A 26,233-nucleotide genomic window follows, 5' to 3' on the forward strand; every position below is an offset into this window, starting at 1 on the left:
ATTAAAGTGAACAACTTTATAAATATGTTTGTGTACTTTTGTGTACGTTTCTGTGGAAAATAATGGATTCCCAGAAAGGTAATTGAAGAATCCATTCATTATGTACAGTTAATGCCAACTTGATCTCCAAAATGAATACCAATTTTTCTTTTTTTATTTTTTTAAAGATTTTATTTATTTATTTGAAAGAGAAAGAGTGAAAGACAGAACACGAGCAGAGGGGAGGGGCAGAGGGAGAGGGAGAAGCAGACTCCGCACTAAGCAGGGAGCCTGATGCGGGGCTTGATCCTAGGACCCTGGGATCATGACCTGAACCGAAGGCAGACACTTAACCGACTGAGCCACCCAGGTGCCCAATACCAATTTATGTTTCTATCCACAGTGGAAATGCCCAGTTCCATTTTTTTAAGATTTTATTTATTGGACAAAGAGAGAGCACACAAGCAGGGGGGAGGGGCAAAGGGAGAGGGAGAAGCAGACTCCCAACTGAGCAGGGAACCTGATGGCAGGGCTCGACCCCAGGACCCTGGGATCAGGGCCTGAGCCAAAGGCAGACACTTAACTGACTGAGCTACCCAGGCACCCCCCCATTTCCATATTTTAAAAAAGTTTTGACAACAAAAAGATAACAAATGGTATTTTGATTTCCATTTAATTATAAGCAAAGTTAAAATTCAGTCACAAGTATATGTTATTATAGATCTCTCAGGTTATATTATAAAATTCATGCAACCCAGATAATAGCTTTTCCTTTTCCCCTAAGGGACAACTCCCTCTAAGTAAATTTGGGGAAATAGAGTGTTCCTTGATCTTCCAAGGTTCTTCTTAAAGTCTCTCCTAAATCCCATTCCACCATGAGAATGCTCTTCATTTGTTATTGTTATTGGTCTCAGTCTGGAAATCATGAATGCAGTCTCCCTGGGTACCTTGATGCTATACCTCTAAGGGACTTTGTAGGATGAGAATCAGGAGGGAGGAGAAAAACAAGTTGCATTTGGAGGAGATATCAAATATCCTTATGGATCCAGCTCTCATTTCCTTCCATTACAGCCCTACTCAAGACATGCAGACTTAGAAGGGGTGCCTGGGTGGCTCAGTTGGTTAAGCGTCTGCCTTTGGCTCAGGTCATGATCCTGGAGTCCCAGGATCAAGTTCCACATCAGGCTCTCTGCTCAGTGGGAGTCTGCTTCTCCCTCTGACCCTCCCCACTCTCATGCTTTCTCTCTCTCACACTTTCTCTCTCAAATAAATGAATAAAATCTTAAAAAAAAAAAAGACATGCAGACTTATCAAATGCATTAGCAGACTGGAAAACACTAAAGGAATTATGGCATATTAAAGGAAGAAATTTGAACTATATGCTAAATAGGGGGTGGGGGATTGGGCAAAATAGGTGAAGGGGAGTGGGAGATACAGACTTCCAGTTATGGAGTGAGTAGGTCATGGGAATAAAAGGCACAGCATAAGGAACCCAGTCAATGATACTGTAATAGCGATATAATGGGACAGATGGTAACTACACTTGTGCTAAACGTATATAACATATAAATTTGTCAAATCACCAAGTTGTACACCTAAAACTAATGTAACACTGTATGTCAACTATATTCAAATGAAAACAAAAAAACTATATGCTAAATACAACTTTTCCCACAGTTTAAGGAAAAAAAAAAACTCTTCAAAAGTTATAATCTTGGGGTGCCTGGCTGGCTCAGTCAGACAAGTGTGTGACTCTTGATCTCAGGGTTGTGAGTTTGAGCTCCATGTTGAGTGTAGTGATTACTTTGAAAAAGAAAAAAGAAACATTTTTTTAAAAAGTTATATCCTATCAAGGATATAACTCAAAATTATCCATTCCCAGATCTTAATCTTATTCCCTTATCTCTGTCCATAAGGACCACTCTGCTGGAGCATCCTCTTCTAGCTTCTACACTGCAAATCTCTACTAATCTTTAGGAAAACTTTTACCTTTACCCACAGAAGTTGACCCATGCTGCTTCAACATCTGGGCAATCTTGGAGACTCTGTATTCCTTAACTCTACATTTATCCTACTCTGAGCTCTTCAGACTAAAATAATACCACATGGGAAGGGGACTGAGCTTCCAGTAGTAGATTCCATGGTAGACTGTGGCACTCCAGCCCATCCTCTTCAAAGTGTCCCTTGAGAATTGAAAGTATGCCACTTTATTCTTCTCAACAGCATGGAAGACCTTAAAAAGCAGCCAGAAAAAAAAAAGACATGTTATATGCAGAAAACAAAAATGACTTCATGGAACAGCATCTTTAAAATGCTGAAACACACTAAAAAGTGCAGAGAAAGCATTTATCTATAGCAAAAGCAAACAAAGACATTTTCTGAAAAAGAACAGCTGAGAAAATTCTTTACCAGCAACTTGTACTATAAGAAGTGCTCAAGAAATTATACCAGATGGATATACAAGAGGGAAGGAAGAGCTCCCAAATATGCAGATAAATGTGAAAGACTATTTTTTTCTCCTCTCTTAATTTCTTTAAAATCAAATTGACTGTTGGGGCACCTGAGTGGCTCAGTCAGTTGAGCGTCCAACTCGATTTCAATTCAGGTCATGATTTCAGTCAGGGTCGTGGGATTGAGGCCTAGGTTGGACACTACACTCAGCACAGAGTCGGCTTGGGATTCTCTCTCTCCCCCCTCTCTGCACTTTCTCCCTGCTTGCATGTTCTCTCTCTCTCTCTCTGAAATAAATAAATAAAATCTTCTGGGGCGCCTGGGTGGCTCAGTCATTAAGCGTCTGCCTTCAGCTCAGGTCATGATCCCAGGGTCCTGGGATCGAGCCCCGCATCGGGCTCTCTGCTCGGCAGGAAGCCTGCTTCTCCCTCTCCCGCTCCCCCTGCTTGTGTTCCCTCTCTCACTGTGTCTCTCTCTGTCAAATAAATAAAATCTTAAAAAATAAATAAATAAAATCTTTTTTTAAAAAATCAAATTGACTGCTTAAAACAAAAATCATGACCATAAATTGTGGAGTTTTTAACATACAAAGAAGTAAAATCTATGATAATAATAGCACAAAGGATAAAGAGTTGGTAAATGGAAGTATACTGCTGTAAAGTTCTCACATTATATATGTAGTACAACATTAATTCAATTTGGACTGTGATAAGTTAAGGATGCATATTATAATACCTAGAACAACCATTAAAAAAAGAAACAATAAAGCAGAAGATTTAACTTAAAGTCCCATTAGAAGATATAAATTACAATCCTAAAAACTCAAGTAATCAAAAGGAAGACAACAATGAAAAGAAAAGGGAACAAAGAACTAATGTGACTAATAGAAAACAAGGAGCAAGATGGTAGACTTAAACTCAATCATATCAAAATTACACTCAACATAAATTGATTAAATACTCTGGTGAAAAGGCAAAGATGGTCATGATGAATGGAAAAACAAGATCCAACTATACGTTGTTTTTAAGGCATGTGATTTCAATATAAAGACACAGTTAAGTTAATAAAAACATGGAAAAGAACATACTGTATATCACACATCAAGATCCCCTGGTAACAGACTCTGAGATTTACTTACAAGAGATTTGTTAGAACCTGTTAGAGGGGAAAAGGGTGGAGGTGGGGGACAATACATACAGGTGTAGCCACACTATTAGCTGCTGGTGAAATTAATGCCTCAGTTCTTTTTTTTTTTAAAGATTTTATTTATTTATTTGACAGAGAGCTAGAGAGAGAGCACAAGTAGGCAGAGAGGCAGGCAGAGAGAGAGGGAGAAGCAGGTTCTCTGCTGAGCAGGGAGCCTGATGTGGGACTTGATCCCAGGACTCCAGGATCATGACTTGAGCCAAAGGCAGCTGCTTAACCAACTGAGCCACCTAGGCACCCCAATGCCTCAGTTCTGAAAGCACATCTGAACAATGCACCAGAGAATCCAATATACTATGCAAAACTGAATCATAGGAAAGCTGTATGACTATATTAATATCAAATAAAATAGACTTCAAGACAAGGAGTATTACAAAAATAAAGAACTTTTTTAAAGATCTTATTTATTCGAGAGAGGGAGGGGGAGGAGCAGAGGGAGAAAGAATCTGAAGCAGAATCCACGCTGAGTGCGGAGCCAGATGCGGCGCTTGATCTCACAACTTTGAGATCTTGACCTGAGCCAAAACCAAGAGCTGGATGCTTAACCCACTCAGCCATCCAGGTGCCCCTAAGGAACATTTCAAAATAACAAAAAGATTTCATCTTTTTGATGAAACAATTCATCAAGAAGACATAATCCTAAATATGTATCTACATAATAACATAGCTTCAAAATCATGAAGCAAAAAGTGACTGAAATGAAAGGACAATTACAGTTGGAGATTTTAAGATACCTCTCTTAGTCTTTGATAAAACAAGTAGACGAAAAAGTAGGTAAGGATATAGAGAATCTGGGTCAGCTAACTCTGCCTAATTGATCTTTTTGGAAAACTACTACCAACAACTGCAGAATACACATTCTTTTTTGAGTACACATGGAACATTCACCAAGATAGAAAATATGCTAATTCATAATACAAGTCTCAATAAATTTCAAAGGATTAATATCATACAGCATATTCTCTGACCACAAAGGAATTAAATTAGAAATCAATAACAAAAAGATATCTAGAAAATCCCCAAATATTCTGAAATTAGGCAGCTAACTTCCAAATAAGTGATGGGTCAAAGAACAAAACTCAAGGGAAATCAGAAAATGTTTTAAATGAATGAAAATGAAAATATCAAAATTTGTGAGGTGCAGCTAAAGCAGTGCTTAGAAGGATTTATAGTATTGCATGTTTATATTAGAAAAGGAAAAGATTAAAAATAAATAATCTAATACTCCAACTTAAGAAGTTAGAAAAAAGGGGTGCCTGGGTGGCTCAGCCATTAAGTATCTGCCTTCAGCTCAGGTCATGATCCCAGGGTCCTGGGATCAAGCCCCACATCGGGCTCCCTGCTCAGCAGGAGGCCTGCTTCTCCCTCTCCCACTCCCCCTGCTTGTGTTCCCTCTCTCACTGTCTCTCTCTCTCTGTCAAATAAATAAATAAAATCTTTTTTTTATTTTTTTAAAGATTTTATTTATTTATTTGAGAGAGAGAGAATGAGAGATAGAGAGCACGAGAGGGAAGAGGGTCAGAGGGAGAAGCCGACTCCCTGCTGAGCAGGGAGCCCGATGTGGGACTGGATCCCGGGACTCCAGGATCATGACCTGAGCCGAAGGCAGTCGCTTAACCAACTGAGCCACCCAGGCGCCCAAATAAATAAAATCTTAAAGAAAAAAAGAAGTTAGAAAAAAGAGAAGAAAATTAAAACCAAAGTAGAAGGCATTAAACAATAAAGATAAGAGCAAAAATCAGTGAAATAGAAAACAGAGAAATAGAGAAAAACCAACAAAGCTAAAATTTGGTTCTTAGAAAAGATTAATAACATTGATAAGCCCCTAGTAAGACTCATTGAGAGAAAGAAAAACACTAATTATCAGTATCAGGAATCAAAGAGAGGCTATCACCACAGATTCTACAGATAGTACCAGAGAGTACCACGAAGAGGCTTAGGCCAACAAATTCAACAATGTAGAAAAAGGGACATATTCCTTGAAAGACACAAATTATCAAAACTCTGATGTTTCTCAGCCAGTGAATGGATAAATAAATTGTGGTACATCCATACCATGCAATACTAGTCTAAAATACAAAGAACCAACTGTTGATACCCACAACAACCTGAGTGGATCTCAAGTAAGTTTTGCTAAGCAAAAGAAGTCAGATTCAAATGAAGCCATACATATATATGATTCCATTTCTATGACATTTTGGAAAGACAAGATGGTAGGGAGAGAGACCAAATCAGTGTTTTCTAGGACCTGAGAAGGGTGACGGGTGGGGGTGAGGTGGAGGAATTATTAAAAGGGCATAATGAAGGAATCTTTGGGATGATGAAAGAATTCATATCATAACTATGGTGGTAGACATACAACTCCGTGCACTTCTCAAAACCGAAAAAAACCTATACACGACAAACACTGAATCTTACTGTATGAAATTTTTAAAATAAAAGTTAAAAACCTAAAGCTCAGAGAGGTTAAGAATCTCACTCAAAGTAACACAGCCTGGACATGGTAGAGCAGCATTTGAACCCAGAGCTCTCATGGCTCTAAAGCCCATGGCACATCACCACCCATACTACCTCTGGATCCGTTCCTGTGGAGGCACAGACTTTCAATGACATTGATTTCTCTGTGCTCTCCAACTCTGCTCCAAAATGATTTACTGACTGACACTGAAGTGTGCTCACTAAAATTCTTTCTTGGTTGTCAGAAAAGAAATATTTTACTTTTGTACATGCAGAGCACTATCCTCAAATGTGAAAGTGGTACCTCTGTGTTGTTCTTCACACACCAGATTTGTATGGGAAAGGGGGATATATATGTATAGGTATAGTATGTATTTGTACACACACACAATTTGGCTGTAGCAAGAAACAGATCTGGAACACTTTGAAATACTTCATTACACTGTTTTAATGCACTTCATGAGAACACTTAAAACATATTATGTTTTTAATATTTACTTTTGCAAAAGAACATTGTATGTCTATATAAAGTATAGTTATAAAACAGTTGGAAAGCCTCCCATGAAAGAAAGGTCTCCATACCTTTGTCTAAACTTAGACTATGACTCTCAGGAATTTAGCCTACTTTTCTGCCTACAGCCTTTTCTTTAAATAATTTTGGGGGGTATCTTTGTTTTTAATTTAATCCCTATTGTAGGCAGAAAGTAAGTAAACTAGGGAAAAGTGAAGGGTTACATTGTCATTGCTATTGCCCCTGTTTGACAAACAGTCACAAAGAAGAGCAAAAAAATTACTCTTCTAAAGTCATATGATCTCGGTGACAGAACTGGAAAGTGACCTCAGGCCTTCTTGCTATTTATCCTGGCCTCCCAACTGTCATAAATTTAACACTTTCTTCTCTTCTCTGAGACATACCCTGCTCAATTTTTAAAACTTCAATGTCATCTTTAGCAGTTTTATAATTGTTTACATAACATGTCCTGGGACTGTTTGCACAGCTGATGGCAACAATTTAATGAGAAGAATCTTTTGAAGGGAAAGCCCAACACTGAGCTGAGAAAAAAATCATTTCAAGAATGAGGTCTTGGTAACAAAGAGAAGGGTTGAGGGAATAAAGGTGAGAAGTGGCAAATTCCTTGCTCCTTACTAAGTAACTGCTTGATAATCAGATTCTAAGTAAACAAATTCACTCTTGCAAACATTTGGATACTGTGTTTGTGTTGCAGGAAAAACAAAAAGAGCCCTCCCCTCATATTCAAGGTATTGTGTTGGTAGGTTACTCCCATAGGGAAAGGCTGGGTAGGATTAAGGAATAGGCACACAGACATTAAACTCAACCGACTGGGTTCAAATCCCAGCTTCACATTATTCTGTGATGGGGGAAAGTTACTTCGCTTCTGTTTCAGTTTTTTCTTTTTTTTTTTAATTTAAGATTTTACTTATTTATTTGAGAGAGAGAGAAAGAAAGGGAGGGAGAGCATGAGTAGGGGGAGGGGCAGGGGGTGAGGAAGAAGCGAACTCCCCACTGAGCAGGGAGCCCAATGCGAGCCCCAGGACCCTGAGATCATGACCCGAGTCAAAGGCAGACACTTAACTGAGTCACCCAGGTGCCCCTGTTTCAGTTTTTCATCTGCAAAATGAAGACACATAATTATATCCATCATAAATTTCCTGTGAGGATTAAAGAAGTAGTTGGATAATAAGTCAGTATCTTGAAGAAAAAAAAAGTTGGATTCATTCCTCACACCTACAAAATGAAATTATTAAAGCACTAGAAAAAAACATGGGATGGTTTATTCTATAATATTTTATTCTATAATCTTGGAGTGGTAAAGGCCTTCTTTGTAAGTATAACACAAACACAGAAACCATTATAATAAACAAAGTTGAATGTATCAATCTATATGTTTTTTCTTAATTCTGCATGTCAAAAATGCCATAATATAAGGAAATATTGTGCAATGCATTGCTCTGTAGTAATCACATGGCAACAGAATGAATCTTATATAATGTTAAGCAAAAGAAGGCAAACAACAGAATGTATACTATTTGCCTGATTGCATGCCTGATTTGCCTGAATTGCCTGATTCCATGCAGGCAAAACTAATCTATGGCATTGGAAGTCAAGGAAAATATTGTCTTGGGTGTAGAAAAGGCACTGCAACAAGGAGGGGAGATTGCGGGAAGATCCTAGGGTACCTGAGGGTAGCACTCTATCTTTGCTATTGGTAGTGCTTACATGGATATGCTTGAAATATTTGTTTCCTGATGATGGTCGTGGGTATACAGATCTACACATACGTTAAAACTCAGAGAACTGTATACCAAAAGTAAAATTCAATTTTACTGTATGTAAGTTTTAAAATAATTAAATAGTTTACCATGAAAATAATAGGCACAAAAGATTTTTAAAAAATGAGGCAGCTCTATACATACGAATATGGGAAGATCTCAAGATTTTTTGTTAAGTGAGGTATCAAAGTGCACTACACCGCATACAGCATGCTACTTTTAATGGCATTAAAAATTGTATTCGTGGGGCGCCTGATGGCTCAGTCAGTTAAGCGTCTGACTTCAGCTCATGTCATGGTCTCGGGGTCCTTGGGTTGAGCCCCACGTCAGCTCTGTGCCCAGCGAGGAGTCTGCTTCTCCCTCTCCCTCTGCCCTTCCCCTGCTCATGCACTCTCTCTCTTTCTAGGAAATAGATAAAATCTTCGAAAAAATTTGTATTTGTATACACATATATGTTATGTTGAGTCTCATGAAATTGCTGATTTTTTAACTTCAAAATGGTAATTTCATATGTTTCTACATATATGCATGTATATATATTTATAAAGGCATAGATATCACAAAATACATCTCAAAAGATACATAAAAAAACCAATGACGTGAAGGAAAGGAAACTAAGTGAAGAAAACTAAGCAGCTGGAAGTATCAATGGTGAGGACATTTACTTTCATATGCTTTTCTATCTTTTGAATTCATATCCCAAGCATGTATTAACTATCCAAAAATTACTTTTAACACGTTCAGAAAGAGGTAGGCAATGGAACACTATCTTCACAATTTTAAAGGGAAATTGTTTTCAACCTCGAATTCTTTTTGAACCAAATAATTAATCAATCGTGTATGTGTCCACAAATGCTTAGGAAAAATACTTAAGGATACACACCAAACTATTAGTTGTGGATGGGTTAACCCTGAACAGTATAATTCATCAAAACGGGGGGGGGGGGGAATTTCACTTTTTACTTTGTGTGTTTCTGTATGTTTTGAATATTTAAAATGTATATATAATATACACATATATATTTTATATATAGCCATGTGGATGAGCCCCAGAGGCAGGCACTGTCCCCTTCCTGCCTATATCTCAGAACAATATATACTTCAACTGACTCTCCAAAGGAAAACAGACTCCTCTCTATGCAATAGCAAAAACTGGATGTTTCACTTCAGAATCTAGAATTTCCAAAATCTAGATTTTCTAAGGAGAACCCAGGTTATAGTTTACACATTCTAGTGCACACTATTTTACTCTGAATCATTTTATTAAACGTATCTTTTCTCCCCAAACCACCCTATCTGCTGCCGTCTGGGTGGATGTCTTAATCTCCCCCTGCATAGGTCAGCCCGGTTTGGCTCAGCTTCCTCGGCCTGGGCCTCCAGCCATTTCTGTCTCATTCCTGAAGTAGGGCCCCCTCTGTCCCACCTCTCTAATCTTGCATTCCCACATCTATCACTTAACTCTGTCCTCAGGGGCAGGAGAGGCAAATTGCTACAGGGAAGTTGATTTGGAACTGAGCAAACAGAACTTCTGGTTGACTAGGGACCGCCTCCTTAGGAAGAAGGAAGGGGATCATAAACTATCAGGCTTTTTCTGTCATCAATTTGTAAAGGATCACACTTGTAATTTAAGAAAATCAGAGCTAGGGAGCATCTCTCTATTTGCTAGATGGGATTCCGCCCGATTCATGAATTGCTTAATAAAGCTAATTAGATCTAAAAAAACAAAACCAAAAACAAACAACGAAAAAACCAACACTAAAAAAATACAGACTTTTTAACTGACATTTTCTTAACCATGGAAATTTGTTTTCAACAAAAGCTAAGGATATGTATCTTAACCAGGGTTTGCAGGAATGAGGCTCCTATAGGAAGAAATGAATAAAATCAAAGTCAATGAGGCATTATTAAAAAGAATGAGGCCTGAGTTTCAGGGACAAAAGAACAAGTGTCCCACATTTGTGAGGGGCTGGGATGCTCCCGGCTGCACCTTTTAGACTTTTAGAGGAGAAACCATGTGTGCCCACCTGCTACCAGGGCCCCCAACTGCCCTCCATGATTCCCATGGCAGCCAGGAGTGTATCGGATCACCTCTCCTCACACGGGGCAGATAGTTGGGGCCTCTAGTCTCAGCCAAAATCTCTACTGCCCCACCTCCAGGTTAAGCTGTGTCTTCAGCTTGTGAAAGGTAAAGAAGCATTCCTTCCCACAGAGTGCTCTCACCTTAGACCATGCCCCACACACCTGTTCAGCAGCTCTCCAAGGGGAGTGCCCAAGACCGGCAGTTCCTGGTTTAACCTCCAGAGGAAAAGGAATGGAGAAACACCTTGGTTGATGAGCGTCCTTATGCGTGCAATTCCTACCTGCCCTGCACTCTCAGCCTTAGCTCTCTATATTTCCAGGCATGGTATAATTGTCGTCTTGATCATGGGACACTTGAAGGATGATAACATACATATACATACACATACAAACATGCAATATTCTGAGTAAATACACTATTTCTGACTTTGAGGCTTACATTTCATTACAGAATCTTCTTGCAAAAAACATACTCAGTAAATTGCCATCTCTAACTGTTCCAGGAGTATGTGATTCTAGAATTCTATTCTTCTTCCATTTGAAAGGGCATTATTCAGAGCGCACTGGCCTTCTACTTTAACAGTCTTTGAGAGAAAAAGACAGTCTCTCTTGTCTTTTCCCATTATGTATGAAAGAATTGCCTGTCCTCCCAGGGCCAAGGGACAGATGCCAGGGTGAGCTGTAGCTCGGCAATGTGGGATGATTGTGAAAATATTGACATTTGACAATAGGTCCCAACCACCAACTATGACAACTCAGCAGCTGGTCCAACCCAGACCGGTTACGCATGCAGCCAAAAGAGTTGTTCCCAACCTGTTCCCAGATGAAGAGGTTTCTGTTGTGAGACAACTCCTCTGACCCCGCCCCAGGCAACTACACAACAGCACTGATTTATTTGTGACTTACAACCAGAGTCACTCATGTGCAGGGAGATTGATTGTCCTCTGTAACTACCCTTTTCCCTATTCATAAAACTTTCCCACACGCCCCAGAGTAGAGGACATTAGCTTTCAAAGGAATGTACTATTGGAGTGATGGTAGGTAAGAACTCATGACACAAATATGCTGTCATTGCCTCCTGGGCCCCATTGCATGGGCCTGGACTTCAAGGTTTTCTGTCGAGTCAAGTAGAATTTGCCTGTTTCTCTAGGGGTCCTGGGTGGCTCAACTGGTTGAGTGTCCAACTCTTGATTCTTAGCTTGGGTCATGGGCTTGGGGTCATGGGATCAAGCCCCACATTGGGCTCTGTGCTTGGCCAGCATCTGCTTGGGATTCTCCCTCTCTCTCTCTGTCCCTCCTCTCTTTCTCTCAAATAAATAAAAATCTTTAAAAAAAAGAAAAAAAGAATTTGCCTATTTCTCAAATGTCCTCCCTCCCCCAAACTCCATTTTCTGATACTTCCATGTATCAGTCAGAGTAGTCACTCAGGAAAGCATAACCCATCACAGGTGTAGGGAACTAGTTATGTAAGTACTGGGAAAATCAAAAACCCAAACAAGGGATGGTGAGGCCACAGAGAGATTGGCAAGAGCAGGGAGCTCTTATGATCCCTGGGGCTGGAGGACCAAGGGAAGGAGGCAGTGTTAATAGAGTCCAGGAGCAGGACCAGAACCACAAAAGTGGTGCCGCCTCCATGGAGACACTCCTATCCTCCCACCCTCAATCTTCCGCCAGTGCTTCCCACTGGCAGCACCCAGTTGGCAAGGGAGCCTGGAAATACAGTTGTAGGGTGGGCCCCTTGCAATAGCAAGAGCAGAGAGTATACCTGAGAACAAACTGGAAAATGACTGACTCTGAGAATGTCATTTCTGCAACAAATCAGAGCTCAAAATCCTCAAGTGGACTCTGTACTCTGATCACATAGTGCAAAATTCACAGGGCAAGGGAGTCAGGTGCTGTCACAAAGCTGGGACAAATGACTGCCCAGTGTTTACCAAAGAGGGTCCTTGGAAAACTCATTTTAGGAAATTAGCAGTTGTGGAAGCGAGGGAGGGTGGGAAAGAATCTGGGAGAACAGGATGTTTCTGGTGGAGATTAGATAAGATGTGATATGCATTTTTACCAGAGAATCTTGGTTGTGGTTTAGAGCACATTAATGTGCATACAGATCTCCTGGAGATTTTGTTAAACTGCAGACAATCAGCAGGCTGGGGTGGAGCTTGAGATTCTGCATTTGTAGCCGGCTCCTAGGTGATGTTGAGGATGCTGCTTCATTGACCACATTGAAAGCAAGGATTTAGGCTCTTGAGTTTGTGGAAATGCTGACTGGAAAGATCCAGGAGGGAGAAGGTGTTGATCCTGAAAGAGATAAAGAGATGCACCCTGGCAGTCCCCCAGATCTATCTCTTGCTTCAAGTGTTTGGATGGGACCCAGGGACATGCCTTCTTTCAGCCTCCAACCACCCTCCAACCTCTCTTCCAGCCATCCCATCGTCTCAGCCATCCTCTGCCTCTGGGATCAGCCAACAATGTTGTGAGAGTGTGTGTGTGTGTGTGTGTGTGTGTGTGTGTGTGTGTGCGCGTGCGCATAGTTTTTATTGCCAACCAACCATGAACTCCCAGATTTGTCAGAATTATACCAGCAAGGTGGAAGCCGCTGTCAACCACCTGTCAACACGCATCTGTGGGCCTCCCATCCCTACCTCTCTCTCTGGGCTTCTATTTCAACCCAATGATGTGGCTCTGGAGAACGTGCACCACTTACTCCCGGAGTTGGCCAAGGAGAACCATAAGAGCAGGAGCCGTGCCCTCTTCCGGGACACGTAGAAGCCATCCCAGGATAAGTGTGGTAAAAGCTTGGACGCCAGGGAAGCTGCTATGATCCAGGAGGAGAACGTGAACCAGGCCCTTCTGGATCTGCATGCTGTGGGTTCTGTAACTTCCTAGAGAACAGCTTCCTAGATGAGAAGGTGAAACTCATCAAGAAGATGGTCAACCACCTGACACACCTCTGCAGGCTGGCCGGCCCTCATGCTGGGTGGGTGAGTATCCCTTCTATAAGGCTCACCTGCAAGCACAACTAGGTGCTTTGGGGGATCAGTGGCCCCTTTGGTACCCCCCTGGTGTCAGGGTTTCTGCCCAAACTTCTCCCTGCAGCTTTTTTTTTTTTTAAGATTTTATTTATTTATTTGACAGAGAGAGAGACAGCAAGAGAGAGAACACAAGCAGGGGAAGTGGAAGAGGGAGAAGTAGGCTTCCCGAGGAGCAGGGAGCCCAATACGGGGCTCGATTCCAGGACCCTGGTTTCATGACCTGAGCTGAAAGCAAACGCTTACCGACTAAGCCACCCAGGTGCCCCTCCCTGCAGCTTTTTAACCACCCTGGAACCCTCCCAAGCCTGGGACCAAATGGAAACAATAAAAGATTTCTTGCAGCAAAAAAAGAAAAGAAGATTCCTGAGGATGGGGGGGGGGGGGCCAGAGATAAGATGCTGGGCATAGATGAAGGGACTGGTTTTAGGTGGAAAGAGATAGTTGGGGAAAACAGGAGGGAACAAGAGAAGATGGATGCAAGAAGGTTTAGCATCCAATAGTTTTGCAAAATCTTTTCGCTCAACATTAAAATGAGCTCAGTTCATATAGGTTTCATAATTATAGTTTCTTTCAGAACCTTTAGTATACTAGCATGCATTGTGAATCGATCAAAGGTTTCCTAAACATAATTGACTATGGAACCCATTTTCATGGATACTCAAGGAGCTCACATTCTGGAAAAGAAATCCTGGAAAATAGCAACCTACCCAATGTATGCTTGGACCTTCCTAGTTAGTGAATAGAGACAGTAAGGCCTTATCTGACAATGACTTCACAATGATATTGTGAAAATAAGTTTGAAAACTATGTTTCATAGTTAAGTTCTCAGTGTGAAGATTCAAACAGCAACAGGCATAAATTCCATCAACAGCATAGTCCAGACTGATACCTGAGAAAGTAGAGCAGACTGTGGTCCAGGAGACCTCCCAGGGTGGCATTTACTAACTGAGCTGAATTTAGCAAAACTCTCAGCCTTGCAGGCTCAGAGACTGTTTCCTCAACACTCCAAGAGCAGACATCTCTGGGAAGCAAGTGCATGCACATGAACCAGGATCTCGAGATAGAAACATCAACTACAATTTATTAATATATAACAATGGGGCTATATCCACCACATGGGCCATGATGATGTTATTCGTTCATTCAAGAATATTTACTGATTGCCTGTTATATGCTGGGCCATGAAATGGGCATAAGGTCTAGGCAGCACCTATCAGTGTCCTTCCTGGGAACACAGACCCCTTTCTGCTGACATTGGTAAACTTGGGGATTAAAGGTGCTGGGGGATTAAAAGTGTCCTAAACGCCTGCCTGTGGAGAGAATAAGATGAACATGCAAAGAAAAGCGGGACAAAGGGTGTTGAGAATTGGATGGAGAGAGAGTCCTACTGGCAATGAGTCCACAGTTCCATTTTATGACACCCTAGGTTCTATCCCTTGTAACTGATAGAGCCCTGACCTGTATACCTGTTCTCTAACTTGTCTGGAACAGGACAGATTTGAAGTCATTTAGAGCAGCCGAGTTCCCCTCATGGTTCATGAACCCTGGCAGAGAAGATGAAAGATACAAGCTAAGCAATGAGCTCTGGTCTCATCAACAGGATCACATCCCCAGCATCCCCAAGTGCTCTGATTATTTGGTTTTTGCCTTGTCTCTGTTCCTGAATTCTTATTCCGGTATGCCACCTACTACCTCATTCTGCCTCCTCCTCTGTGGACCGGAATCTAGCCACCCTCTGACCCATTTACCTGGATTTTGCTCATCCTGAATTGCTACCTTTCTACCATGCTTGTTGCAACAGTTTCAGGAGACTCAATTAATAACCTCCTACTCTCCGGTGCCTGGGTGGCTCAGTTGGTTAAGCGACTGCCTTCAGCTCAGGTCATGATCCCGGAGTCCCGGGATCGAGTCCCGCATCGGGCTCTCTGCTCGGCAGGGAGTCTGCTTCTCCCTCTGACCCAACCCCCTCTCATGCTCTCTCTCTCTCTCATTCTTTCTCTCAAATAAATAAATAAAATCTTTAAAAAAAATAATAATAACCTCCTACTCTCCTTTCAAGTTCTCAGCCAACCTAGAAATAAACAACAGGAGTTGGAGAACAAAGTATCAGCTTTATAGCTAATAAGAGTGATGGGGGGGGGAGTGATACAGAGCAACTGGCATGTTGTATGCCTCATACATTTGCTAATAATCTTCACTCCAGAATAAAACTAACTATTCAGCAGAGGGGGAGACAAGGCATTCCCCTTCAGCCCCTGTGCCCTGATGATGGTCCTAGGGCTCAGGTTGGGCAGCAGTCTCCAGTGACAACTGGCCTGGTGGACTTTACCTAGGATATTCATTGGGTTCCCCCAGGAGCAGATGCTGAGACAATGACTCAAATACAAGTAGTTCATTTAGGAGCCAAAAAAACAAAAACCACCAGTAAGAGGGGAAGTGAGACAGTATGGGAAAGGCAGTCAAATAAAGGGAGCTCAGACATTATCAAGCCAGTTACCATGAGGACGACTAGAGCTCAATCATGATGGGGCACTCAGAGCCCATGTAGATTCACACTCAAGTATCCTATCCAAGGGATGAGGATCTTTGGTATTTATACACTAACTTCCATTAATCATTGGTTGAAGACTAGTGGGGAGTAGGGTTCAGGTGAGGGGAAGGACAGCACTTTCTGGACACCTGCGGCCTACCACACAGGTGAGCAAAATGGCCTTCAGTGGCCAGAGTACAGCCCTCAGACAAAGTTACAGGTGCCCACAGTTGGAAGTTGGGCTGTTGTGCACTGAGGAAAGGTGAATAGAACACCACTACGGTCACTTAGTCTCTGGGTTCTATCTTTGACCCAAGGAGAAGAATCTGGAATGAGAAGCTCCTTTGCTTCCTGCTCAGGGGTGACTACGACTTAGGCTCACGCTATCTCCCCCTGCTCCACCACCACCACCCTGCTTTCAGGGACCAAACCAGTGATGGAACAGGTGCTCAGGGCAGTGAGGACCTGATCTGAGCTAGACTGGCCACTCTGGCAGCAGCTTTTGGGAGGTCAAGGAAGAGTGAAATCACAGGCTTGTGTTACCTGAGGACTTTCCCCTCGAGAGGAATTAACTCCTGATCAAGGAACCGAGGAGGAAGGTACGGATGTGTCACTTTCCCTAACAAACTGTGGAGCTAAAAGAAATGTTTCTAAAGCAGCAATAATAAAACATGTTGATAAACCATGCAAGATAAAAGACTGAATTATCTGCTATTCTCTTTATGGAAGATGGCATTACAAAAATGGTGTCATAGGAAGAGGTAAACAAAGAGCAGACAGACGCAAAACATAGGACAACGTGTTATGGAAGCATAATGAGCACTTAATAAGAATTTATACCCTCATGTTCTTTCTAGTAGGGCACAGGGGCTAGATGTGGCAGCAGCTCCAGGTTCTGTGCAGTCACCACCCCTCTTTGACACTCGGGCGCTTTTTGTAGGTCTTACTCACTGGGCCATGTGCCTTTCTCCCTTAGAGGCTGCTCTCTGAGCCCCCATTGTCTCCCCTGAAATTTGAGTATCTCTGGAGTTGGTACACATCTGACCCAGGGGTGGCTATGGACCAAAGGTGCTCCCTAGGAGTAATCCCAGGAGATGGTGAATTCCCAGATTCTGGATTAGCCTAATCACTCTGCCACAAGTATTGCATCCCAGCTTATGCTTGCTTGACACCACGGCGGTAGTCATTATTGGTATTTCACCTAGGTCCCTTTACCTAATGGCCAATCTGGAGCGGCTGTGGGTGCTGCGACCTTCCGTGCTCCGTTCTGAGGTACTGCCCTTGGCTGACAGGAGCCACCTCCTTGGATCTCCCTGGAGGGGTTACCTCACCACTCCCCGCAGGGCAGCAAAGACTGACCAACACTGCAGTGCAAGAGCATCAGGGTGGGGCAACTGTGTGTTATCATTTACACTCCACAGAGCTGTCCGGTAGAATTTTCTGTGATGATGGAAACGCTTCTGTCTGCTCTGTTCAGTATGGGAGCCACCGGCTCCCATGTGGCTAACTGAGCACTTGACAGGAGACGAAGAAACTGAATTTTAAATTTTAATTCCTTTTGATTAATGTAAATGTAAATAGCTGCATGTAGGTGGTAGTTACCATATAAGACTGCGCAGATCCAGGACCTCCCATGGATCAGGCCGAGGACAGACTTTGCCTGAGACTGCTTGTCTCTTCCCTTTTTATCCTCGCTCACTCCCTCCTCTTCTACGGGTTTGTCCTGAGATCACAACCTCCATAAATCATGTACGCTCGAACTCGTATCTCAGAACCTGCTTCCAGGGAGCCCACGAAGACGCTATGTTACAATTCTTCAGTAGTAGGTTACAGAAAGCTTAAACCCTGAATCAAAAGTTCACATACGAATTCGGGACCTGTCAGAATGTTTTTAGCGGGAAACATACAAGAACCTGAAACTTCTCCGGCTGAACAACAAGGAAATACCTGAAAGTCCAAGGATAGGACAGCTCCAGGGTAATTCCGTGACTCAATGACATCTGGCCGCTCTGTCACCCTGGTGGGCAGGCCTCACCCTTGTGCTAGTCCCCCTCTCATTGTCACAAGGCGGCTATCCCAGTGCCAGCCTCCACACCTGGATACAGCCACGTCCAAGGGAAAAAATAAATAAATAAAAGACCATCTTCCCCACTGGGTCTTGTATTAGGAGCAAGAAAATCTTTCCCAGAAGCCTCCGGCCGCCTGCTCCTCAGTTTCATTGGTCAGAACTGTATCACGTGGCCATGTCTAAGCCAATCCCTGAAAAGGGGGAAGGAAAACCGTGATTGCCATAGACCAATCAGGCCCTCCCTATGGGTGGGTGGCCCGCCTCTCCTGGAGCTTGTGGAGGAGCAGAGAAGGGTGGATACCAAACACAACTTCCCTTTTGCGTGCGTGGGCCGGGAGCGGGATAAAATGGACGTTAGCGAGACAACCACAGTTATCAGTTATAGGTTTCTTTAGGCTAGCTTCTCCTACAGTGTTCTGTGAACCACCTACATGAAAATCAGGAGGAGGGCTTAGTAATATGCAGATTCTAGGGCTCGGTCATTGTCCGATACACTGGGAAGGAAGGGAGGGTGAAAAAGTGGCCTACCGAGTTAGAGTCACCCTCGGATGGTTTTTCTGCTGGTTAATACTGAAGAAACCTAGTGGTTTCTTTAGCTGAAAGCTAAAGATTCCCCTCTGGTCCCTTCACTACCAGTCTCCCTGCAGAAGGGATGCAGCGCATGACCATGTTGCCACATGTACACCTCCTGGGTCTAACACTCTCGGAGATGTTAAGATGACAAGAGTGCCTATCAGTTGTACTTAACATGCATTATTAATATGACTTTCAGCTTCACTTAATGAATCCACGATTCCTGATACAACACTTCATGAAAAATAAATGAGTGTGGCAATGGCTTCCATTTTATGAGCTAATATACTGAAAAACATCTAAGAAGACTTAAGTATGAAATTTGTGGAAAGCAGCATTTGGGACCATTTTTTTAATGCAATAACAGGTCTCAGGGGTGATTCTGGCATCTGGAGAGCAACTGCCACCAGCAGTAAAGCCTAGCTGTTTATGTTCTCCATACTGCTAAATGGAGTCTGATACAACGCTCAGTCTCGAGTTAACCGACATCAATCCCAGGGAAAGAAAGCCTGGGCAGTGACTGAGAATATGTCAGAGGAGGGACTTGTTGCTGGAGCAACTAGATAGTGATCAGATCCAAGCGAATAACTTGACTCTTTTTGCCAAGTGCCTGCTTCAATTCTTCATTGGGTGTCTAAAGATCATTTCAAATTTTAATATATCTAAAATAAAATTCTTTTCTTAAGATTTTATTTATTTATTTGAGAGAGAGTGATAGCACACAAGCAGGGAGATGAAGGGAGCGGCAGAGGGAGAGGCAGGCTCCCTCCTGAGCCCGGAGCCTGATGCAGGGCTCAAATCCAGGACCCTGAGATCCTGACCTGAGCCAAAGGCAGATGCTCAACAGACTGATCCACCCAGCCACGCTTCCAAGATAAAATTCTTGATTCTACCTTCACTGCAGATGTTCTTATCTTAGTTCTTCTCCCTTCTTTTTTGCCTCCACTCCTTCATGCTGAAACTGACCACCTCCCTAATTCAGTGCTTCACCCAAGTCCTTCCTTGTTTCAGTCTCTGCTTTTGAGGAAACCCCAACTAAGACAGGTGACATGAAACACAGGTTTCTTAAGATTTTACTGGAACATTATTTCAAAGAATTATGAATAAAGGATGTGTACAGCACAATGAACATATACTTAGAAGGATAGTCACGATTAAAGATGCTCGAGAAACTGGCAATAACATTGACGTCTGGAGAAAGGAACTGGAACCAAGAGAAGGAATGAGAAGGGAACTTAGTCTTCATTGTGACCTTTTCTAACTTGAATGCTTTTGCCTAGTTAAAAATAATCACCTGTTTTAAATGTAGGCAGACATAGCGACTCTGAAATCAAGGGCCTGGATTGAATCATCCCAGTATGGAATTTGCCTTATATCAGCATTTGGAGTGTGTCCCTTGCTCCTGGAATCTCTGCTTGTTGTGAAAACCACAATTTAAGTTATTTTGTAAAGAGAGCCCAAGTATGTAAAGACCTACTGAATTTGGTGAACAGAGTAGCAAATAAGAGAGGATATGTTATATGTAAAGCCCCATGGCTCTAACTAGGGGGAAAAAAGGGTATTTCACAATCCAAAGGTAATTAATACAATAACTTTCTACTGTGGTTTCCACTCTGTCTCATTATTCTCAAGGTTTTTAGGTCTTTGGTCTGGAAGTGACTCAGGGCCTGGAGGATGGAATTACCAAGGAATAGTTAGATCATTCTCCAGGATATATGCTGCAAGTTAGTGTTTCCCAAATGGTGGATGGGACACACATATCTTTAGGGTACAGGAGGTGATTTTAGGTGATCCCTGGCCTTTCCTAATTGATCTGCCTTTCATGGTGACTCATTTCATATGTGCCCTCTGGGGGAAAGGATTTACTAGTTCTGGACAAGGCTGGCAGAGAGAAATATGTTAGCAGGACAACTGACAGCACGTATCCCTTCTACTGATGGAGGCCTGGGGAGCGGAGGCTGACCAACACCTCAATCAGGGTCACAGATGAGGGTGACCTCTCCATCCCAGTTCATAGATGGAGGGAAGGAGAAAGCATCATGCTGCCTATGTTCTCTGGATCTGACACTGAAAGTGATGCTGCAGTTGGATACATGGAAAACATTATCCTAGACAATGAAGGAGACCAATTATCAAGGGTAATTCTCTACACATTGTAAAATTCAAGGCAATCATACACCACTCTGCAATGCACTTAAGTAAGTTTAATATTAGTTGAATACATTCCCTACGTTATTCTCAGACACCTCTCTACCTCCTGTCAAGCTACCCAAAAGGCTCAGGGCTACTGTGCTGATATCCCTGAGTTTTTAGCGTTGGTCACTCAGTATAGCCTTGAAATCTAGCTGGGTTCCTGACTCTTTGCTTATCTCGAACTCGGGTTTCTGTGAGACCTTGGCAGACTCTCTTGAGCCCTGGCTTCAGGAATGCTTCTATCCATTTTTAACCAAAGTTAGAAGGGGATGCTGAATGGGCTGCAGCAACAGAATAGGAATTGTGAGGCAGGGGCAATGAGCCAGACATCAGAAGAGCCAAATATTGAGAGATGACCAACCATTAAGTGTCAAGAATGGACAAGAAAGTCGAAAGTCAACCAAGAGATACACTTATATCTGTGGGTAAGAGCAGGCAGTGCTGGGTTAGGCGACAAAATCTAGATTCAAAAAGAACTTAGCCAGCTAGAATGTGAACTTAAAACATCAACATGATATTTTAAAGTAATAAAAGTGCTTTTGCTTCTGATATTCACCATGCCGTACGCACTGATGGAAGACACTTGGCTTGGGAACAATTTTACATGGAAAACATCTTAGGGGTTAGATTAGCATAGCCCCCAGAGTGAGCCTAGATTATGGATCCTGGGCTAAGAAGAATGGGATTTAATGGCCCCCTCGAATTTTACAGGTCAGACTGCGTCTGGAATATGTGGGTCTTGGTCTGAGTATTACGACTGAGACAGGATCTTGGCAGAAGGTAGACAGATCCCCTTTTCTGGGCACCCGTTCCCCACAAACCATGACTGTTGGCTGCTAACAGCGCCCAACTGTACCTTGTTCCTGAGAACCCCTTACAACGGGAACAGGAACCACTTTACTCAAGAAGGTTGCTCCTAACTCCCCACACTCCCAGAGCCAGTGACTGAGTGGCACAGAATACAAAAGGCTGAACCACACATCTCATGGTGAGATCTCTGTGGTGCTATTCATGCTCCAGAGCCCTGGGGATCACCCTCAGCCTAGTCTCCAGCTGAAACCACATACTTGCTCAGCTCTGTCCCCTGTCCCATCCAGCATCCCTTATTTCCCTACAGGTGTACCCTGAGGGCTCGCCTCCAGTAAATCACTTGCACTAGAACCCCTGTTTCAGATTCTGCTTCTAGGGAATCTGACCTGAGAGAGAAGCACAGGATGATGAGGCCTCTGGAAATCGTATCATGTAAAGAGGGATAGAGGAGCTGAAATAGTCTAGGAATAAAAAATGTGGAAATATGATAAGCAACTGCCTTCAGATATGAAAAAAAAATACACAATAGGAAAAGGACAGGTTGGATGGAAATGAGACCAAGGCAGAATTTGGCTCAGTATCAGAAAGAACTTTCTAATACTCAAATATTTACAACGTAGGTATAGACTGCCTTGCAAATTTGCATCCTGCATAGGAAATGTCCATTCGGAATCCAGAGGACCATTGGATGGGGTGTAGGAGGAGGAACTCTGGGCATTGTCTTGTGGGTGATTCCTAAGCCCAAAGGCAACACTCTAGTTGTTATTATTCCAAGTGGCCACAAGATGGCAGCAGCGGCGAATTCCTCAAAAGATGATTAACCAGAAAATTTTAGTTGTTTCCACAAATTTAATTCAGATCTTCAGACATTATAGGAGGTGTTGTATACACCATTTTAAGCCCTTATAGATTTATGACACACAAAATTGAAAAGTAAAAACATTTTTCCCAAATTGCATATTTTACTACTGGAAAAAACAAAATATCAGAGGTCAAAAGAGGTAAACCTTAATCATTAAGGTCACACTGAATCAGGGTAAGCACACCTCTTACATTCTGATAATGATGCTACTTCTGTCTTGTCACACATGCTTCTAGGTCCTGTCATTGTGTACCTTCCAGGGGAGGGGACTGTGTTTGAAATAGGCTCAACAATGGCAGGCCTCAGCCTGTCCCAGCCCATGGTCCTCACAGAAAAAATTCTCCACATTGCTAGGCCTCTTCCTGCATCCACCTCGAAGTCTGCAAGAAGATGTACTGGTGCTGAGGGCCTAACACAACTCTACTGGGGACCCCAAATATACCAGTGAGTCCATGAAACAGATTTACATCAGAGTTCTGTTTGCAACCCTGAGGCCAATTAATCTCACCAGGCCCCACAACAATCCATGTCTGGTCTCCATCTGTGGTAGCCGGCCTTCAAGATGGCCCCGTAGTGATTCTTTCCTCTTGGTATCCATGCCCTTGTATCATTCCCATCCACATTGAATTATGGCTGGTGAGACCAATAGGATTTTATAGAAGTGACGGTATATGTCTTCCGAAGCTAGATGGTGAAAGACGTTGTATTTCTACTATACTCTTTTGGGATCACTCGCTCTGGAGGAAACCAGCTGCCATATTGTTAGAACATTCAAGCAACCCTATGGAGAGTTCCTTGTGGGGAAGAATGAGGCCTCCTGCCAACAGCCAGCACTGACTTGCCATCCACATGAGTGAGCCATCTTGGAAACAGGTCCTCTAGATCTAGATAAATTGTCAGGTGACCACAGCCCTGGCCAAGATCTTAACTGCACCCTCATGAGAGACTCTAGGTCTGAACTACCCAGCTATGCTGTTCCTGAGTTCCTGACCCACAGAAGCTTCGAGACAATGTTTATTGTTGTTCTAAGCTACTAAGTTTTAGAGTAATTTATTATGTAACAGTAGATAACTAATACAACACCTCCTTGAGAATCCCTACTCCCTGGCTTCCATGACACCCTACCAACCTGGTTCTACAGATTTTCTCTTTCAGGTCTTCCTGCCTCCTTCTCTTCTCCACAGAAGCTCCTTTTCCACATGCCACATAAATGTTGGTCTTGTCTCAGAGTCTACGCTTGTTCTCTTCATTTGACCCTGAGCCAACTCCGTGGGCCATCTTGTCGTTCCCCTGACTGTCACTCTGCGGATGACCACCGAATCCATCTCTCCAGCCCACATCCCACTCCGGAGCATGACACCCTCACATCCACCTGCCTGTAGGCAGTGGTGTGCAGGAACCCACTCACAGCGACTCCTGAGAACCGATTGTACACATATCTTCCCGACTCTCTGTTTAGCATTGTCACACACCCTGAAATAGGCCACGGTGGGAGTCCTTACATTGTGGCATTCAACAAATTCTCCTAATCAGGGCTTTATCAAGAGCTAGTTGATAAACACCAGCACATCACTGTTCAACCAGGTGCTTCGCTTTCTGTGTCCCATAAACACCTTAATTCAATATGTCCCAAACTTGAGTTTTATTTTTTCATTCATTTATTCAAAAATGTATTTCTTTTATTCAAAAATATTTCTTGCAGTTTTTTTCAGGTTCTAGTGAAGGAGAAACATTCTGTCCCTTCGATAAACTTGCACTCTGTTGGAGTAGACAGAAGGGTAAACGGGCAGTTCCAGTGGCATGGTAAAGGCCCAGTAAGCACAAGAGACTCAGTGGGCACAGAGCAGGGAAGACTTTAAGGAGGCTGTCTCATCTAAGCCAAGACCTGAAGGGTAGGAAATGTGCTCTGGGTGGAGGAAGAAGCACGTAAACGTTCAGGGTGAAGACACAGCCTCCCATGTTTATGGAGCAGCAGATGCTTCAGATAGGGATAGGCCTGGCATGAGCAAGTAGAGATCAGCGGTGAAAGTCTTTATAAGCCTGATAATTGCCTTGGACTCTTCCGTGGGAAGTCACTTAAAGGTTTTAAGCCTAACGACATGACTTGGTTTGCTTTTTGGAACATTCATCGCCATTGGAGTCTTGGAAAGGGGCTAAATAGGACCTACTTTCTCCTTTGAAAGTCTTTCTTCTTTTGGCTTCCGGGAAAACAGACTCTCTGGTTTGTTTCCTATTTCTCTGTCCACTCTTTTGCTGATTTCTTGTCTTGTCCTTGACCTGTTGGTGAACCCAGAGGCTTCTGCCCTTGCTCCCTACAATCTCCTCCCAGGACAGCAGCCAGAGTCATTCTTTTAAAACGTGAGTCAGACCATGTCATTCTTTTGCTTAGCACCCTCCAATTGCTTACTATTTCACTCAAAATAAAGTCAGAGCTCTTACAGGGGCCCATGAGACCCTAATGGTCTGCCTTACTTATCCCTCCTAACCTCTTGCTTACTCTACTATAGCCACCCTGTCTGTCTTTGCACACACTAGAAATGCTTCTGCCTCGGGGCCTTTGCACTGGCTCTTCTGTCTACCGAGAATCCTCTTTGCCCAGATAGCCCACAGTTCGGTCCTTGATCTTCTTCAAGTCTTTTTCTCAAATGTCACCTTTTCAATGACACCTTTCCTGACTACTCTGTTTAAAATTGCAACACTTCCTCCCATCCTGATACTCATTCTCCACTCTAGGAGTGAGATTAGGCTCCAGACAGAGTTGGCCATGGTCACAAGTCCACGTAGGTGGAGGAGGGACATGTATGTCATAGTCAGGGGCTACTGATATGGGACATATCCTGACATACTCTCTGTGGAATCTAGGACTTCTAATTCCCAAGTCAGCACTTTCTCCATTCCATCTTCTTAAACAGTGATACATGAAATACTGTAATAATACAATTATATTTTCAAGTCCAGTTCCTTGGGCTCACTGGGTACTTCCTGGACCATCATTCTCCTGTTGAAACACTATGTACTGTATCTGTACCTAGTTTCCAAGGATCATTTTTTTTTAAGATTTTATTTATTTATTTGAGAGAGAGAGAGCACAAGAGGGGGTAGGGTCAGAGGGAGAAGCAGACTCCCTGCCGAGCAGGGAGCCCGATGTGGGACTCGATCCCGGGACTCCGGGATCATGACCTGAGCCGAAGGCAGTCGCTTAACCAACTGAGCCACCCAGGTGCCCTCCAAGGATCTTTATTAGAACAGGAATTATTTTAGATTTTGTCCCAACTCTGCCAGTTACCTGGCTCCTTGTCCATGGCATAATTCTATGTGTTGGATCACCATTTCCCTTTTAACACAGTGGTAGAAGTCTCTGCCTGTTGGATCTTTTCTTTTATAATATCTTATTGGCTTTGTCTCAGGTTTATTAGTCTGTAATGTCAGGCTGGGCCCCAGGGGCATTTCTGAAATATAATTGTGTTTTGTGTGTGGGTGGCTGTGCACATAGGGATGGTCTGGGGCTTTGAATCTTAAATTTAATTTGTGATAATGATAATTGATAATTAACAATTTGTATTCACATAATCAAATTTTATTGACAATAATAATAATAATAATAATAATAATAACCACCATTTATTGAGTGCTTATTATTGGCCAGCCACTACATTAGATTGAAGTAGGGACTGTTTCAGGGTAAGGAATTCATTCCCACA

General features: G+C 42.8%; 1 long non-coding RNA gene across 2 annotated transcripts in view; it reads right to left on the reverse strand.

The window, feature by feature from the left end:
* Nucleotides 1-650: 650 nt before the first annotated feature.
* Nucleotides 651-26,233, reverse strand: part of LOC114212295 (uncharacterized) — a 47,828-nt gene continuing 22,245 nt past the window's right edge. The window contains exons 2-4 of one of the 2 annotated variants that reach the window (XR_003609933.2): nucleotides 13,107-13,361; nucleotides 12,527-12,762; nucleotides 651-2,212 (exon numbers count right to left, since the gene is read on the reverse strand). This is a non-coding gene — a long non-coding RNA (uncharacterized LOC114212295). The remainder of the gene's footprint in view (nucleotides 2,213-12,526; nucleotides 12,763-13,106; nucleotides 13,362-26,233) is intronic. The other variant, XR_003609932.2, reaches the window with a different exon arrangement.

The sequence above is a fragment of the Eumetopias jubatus genome, unplaced genomic scaffold (assembly GCF_037043125.1).
Source record: "Eumetopias jubatus isolate StellerSeaLion01/CBP00866 unplaced genomic scaffold, mEumJub1_p1.0 scaffold_1, whole genome shotgun sequence".
Taxonomy (NCBI): domain Eukaryota; kingdom Metazoa; phylum Chordata; class Mammalia; order Carnivora; family Otariidae; genus Eumetopias; species Eumetopias jubatus.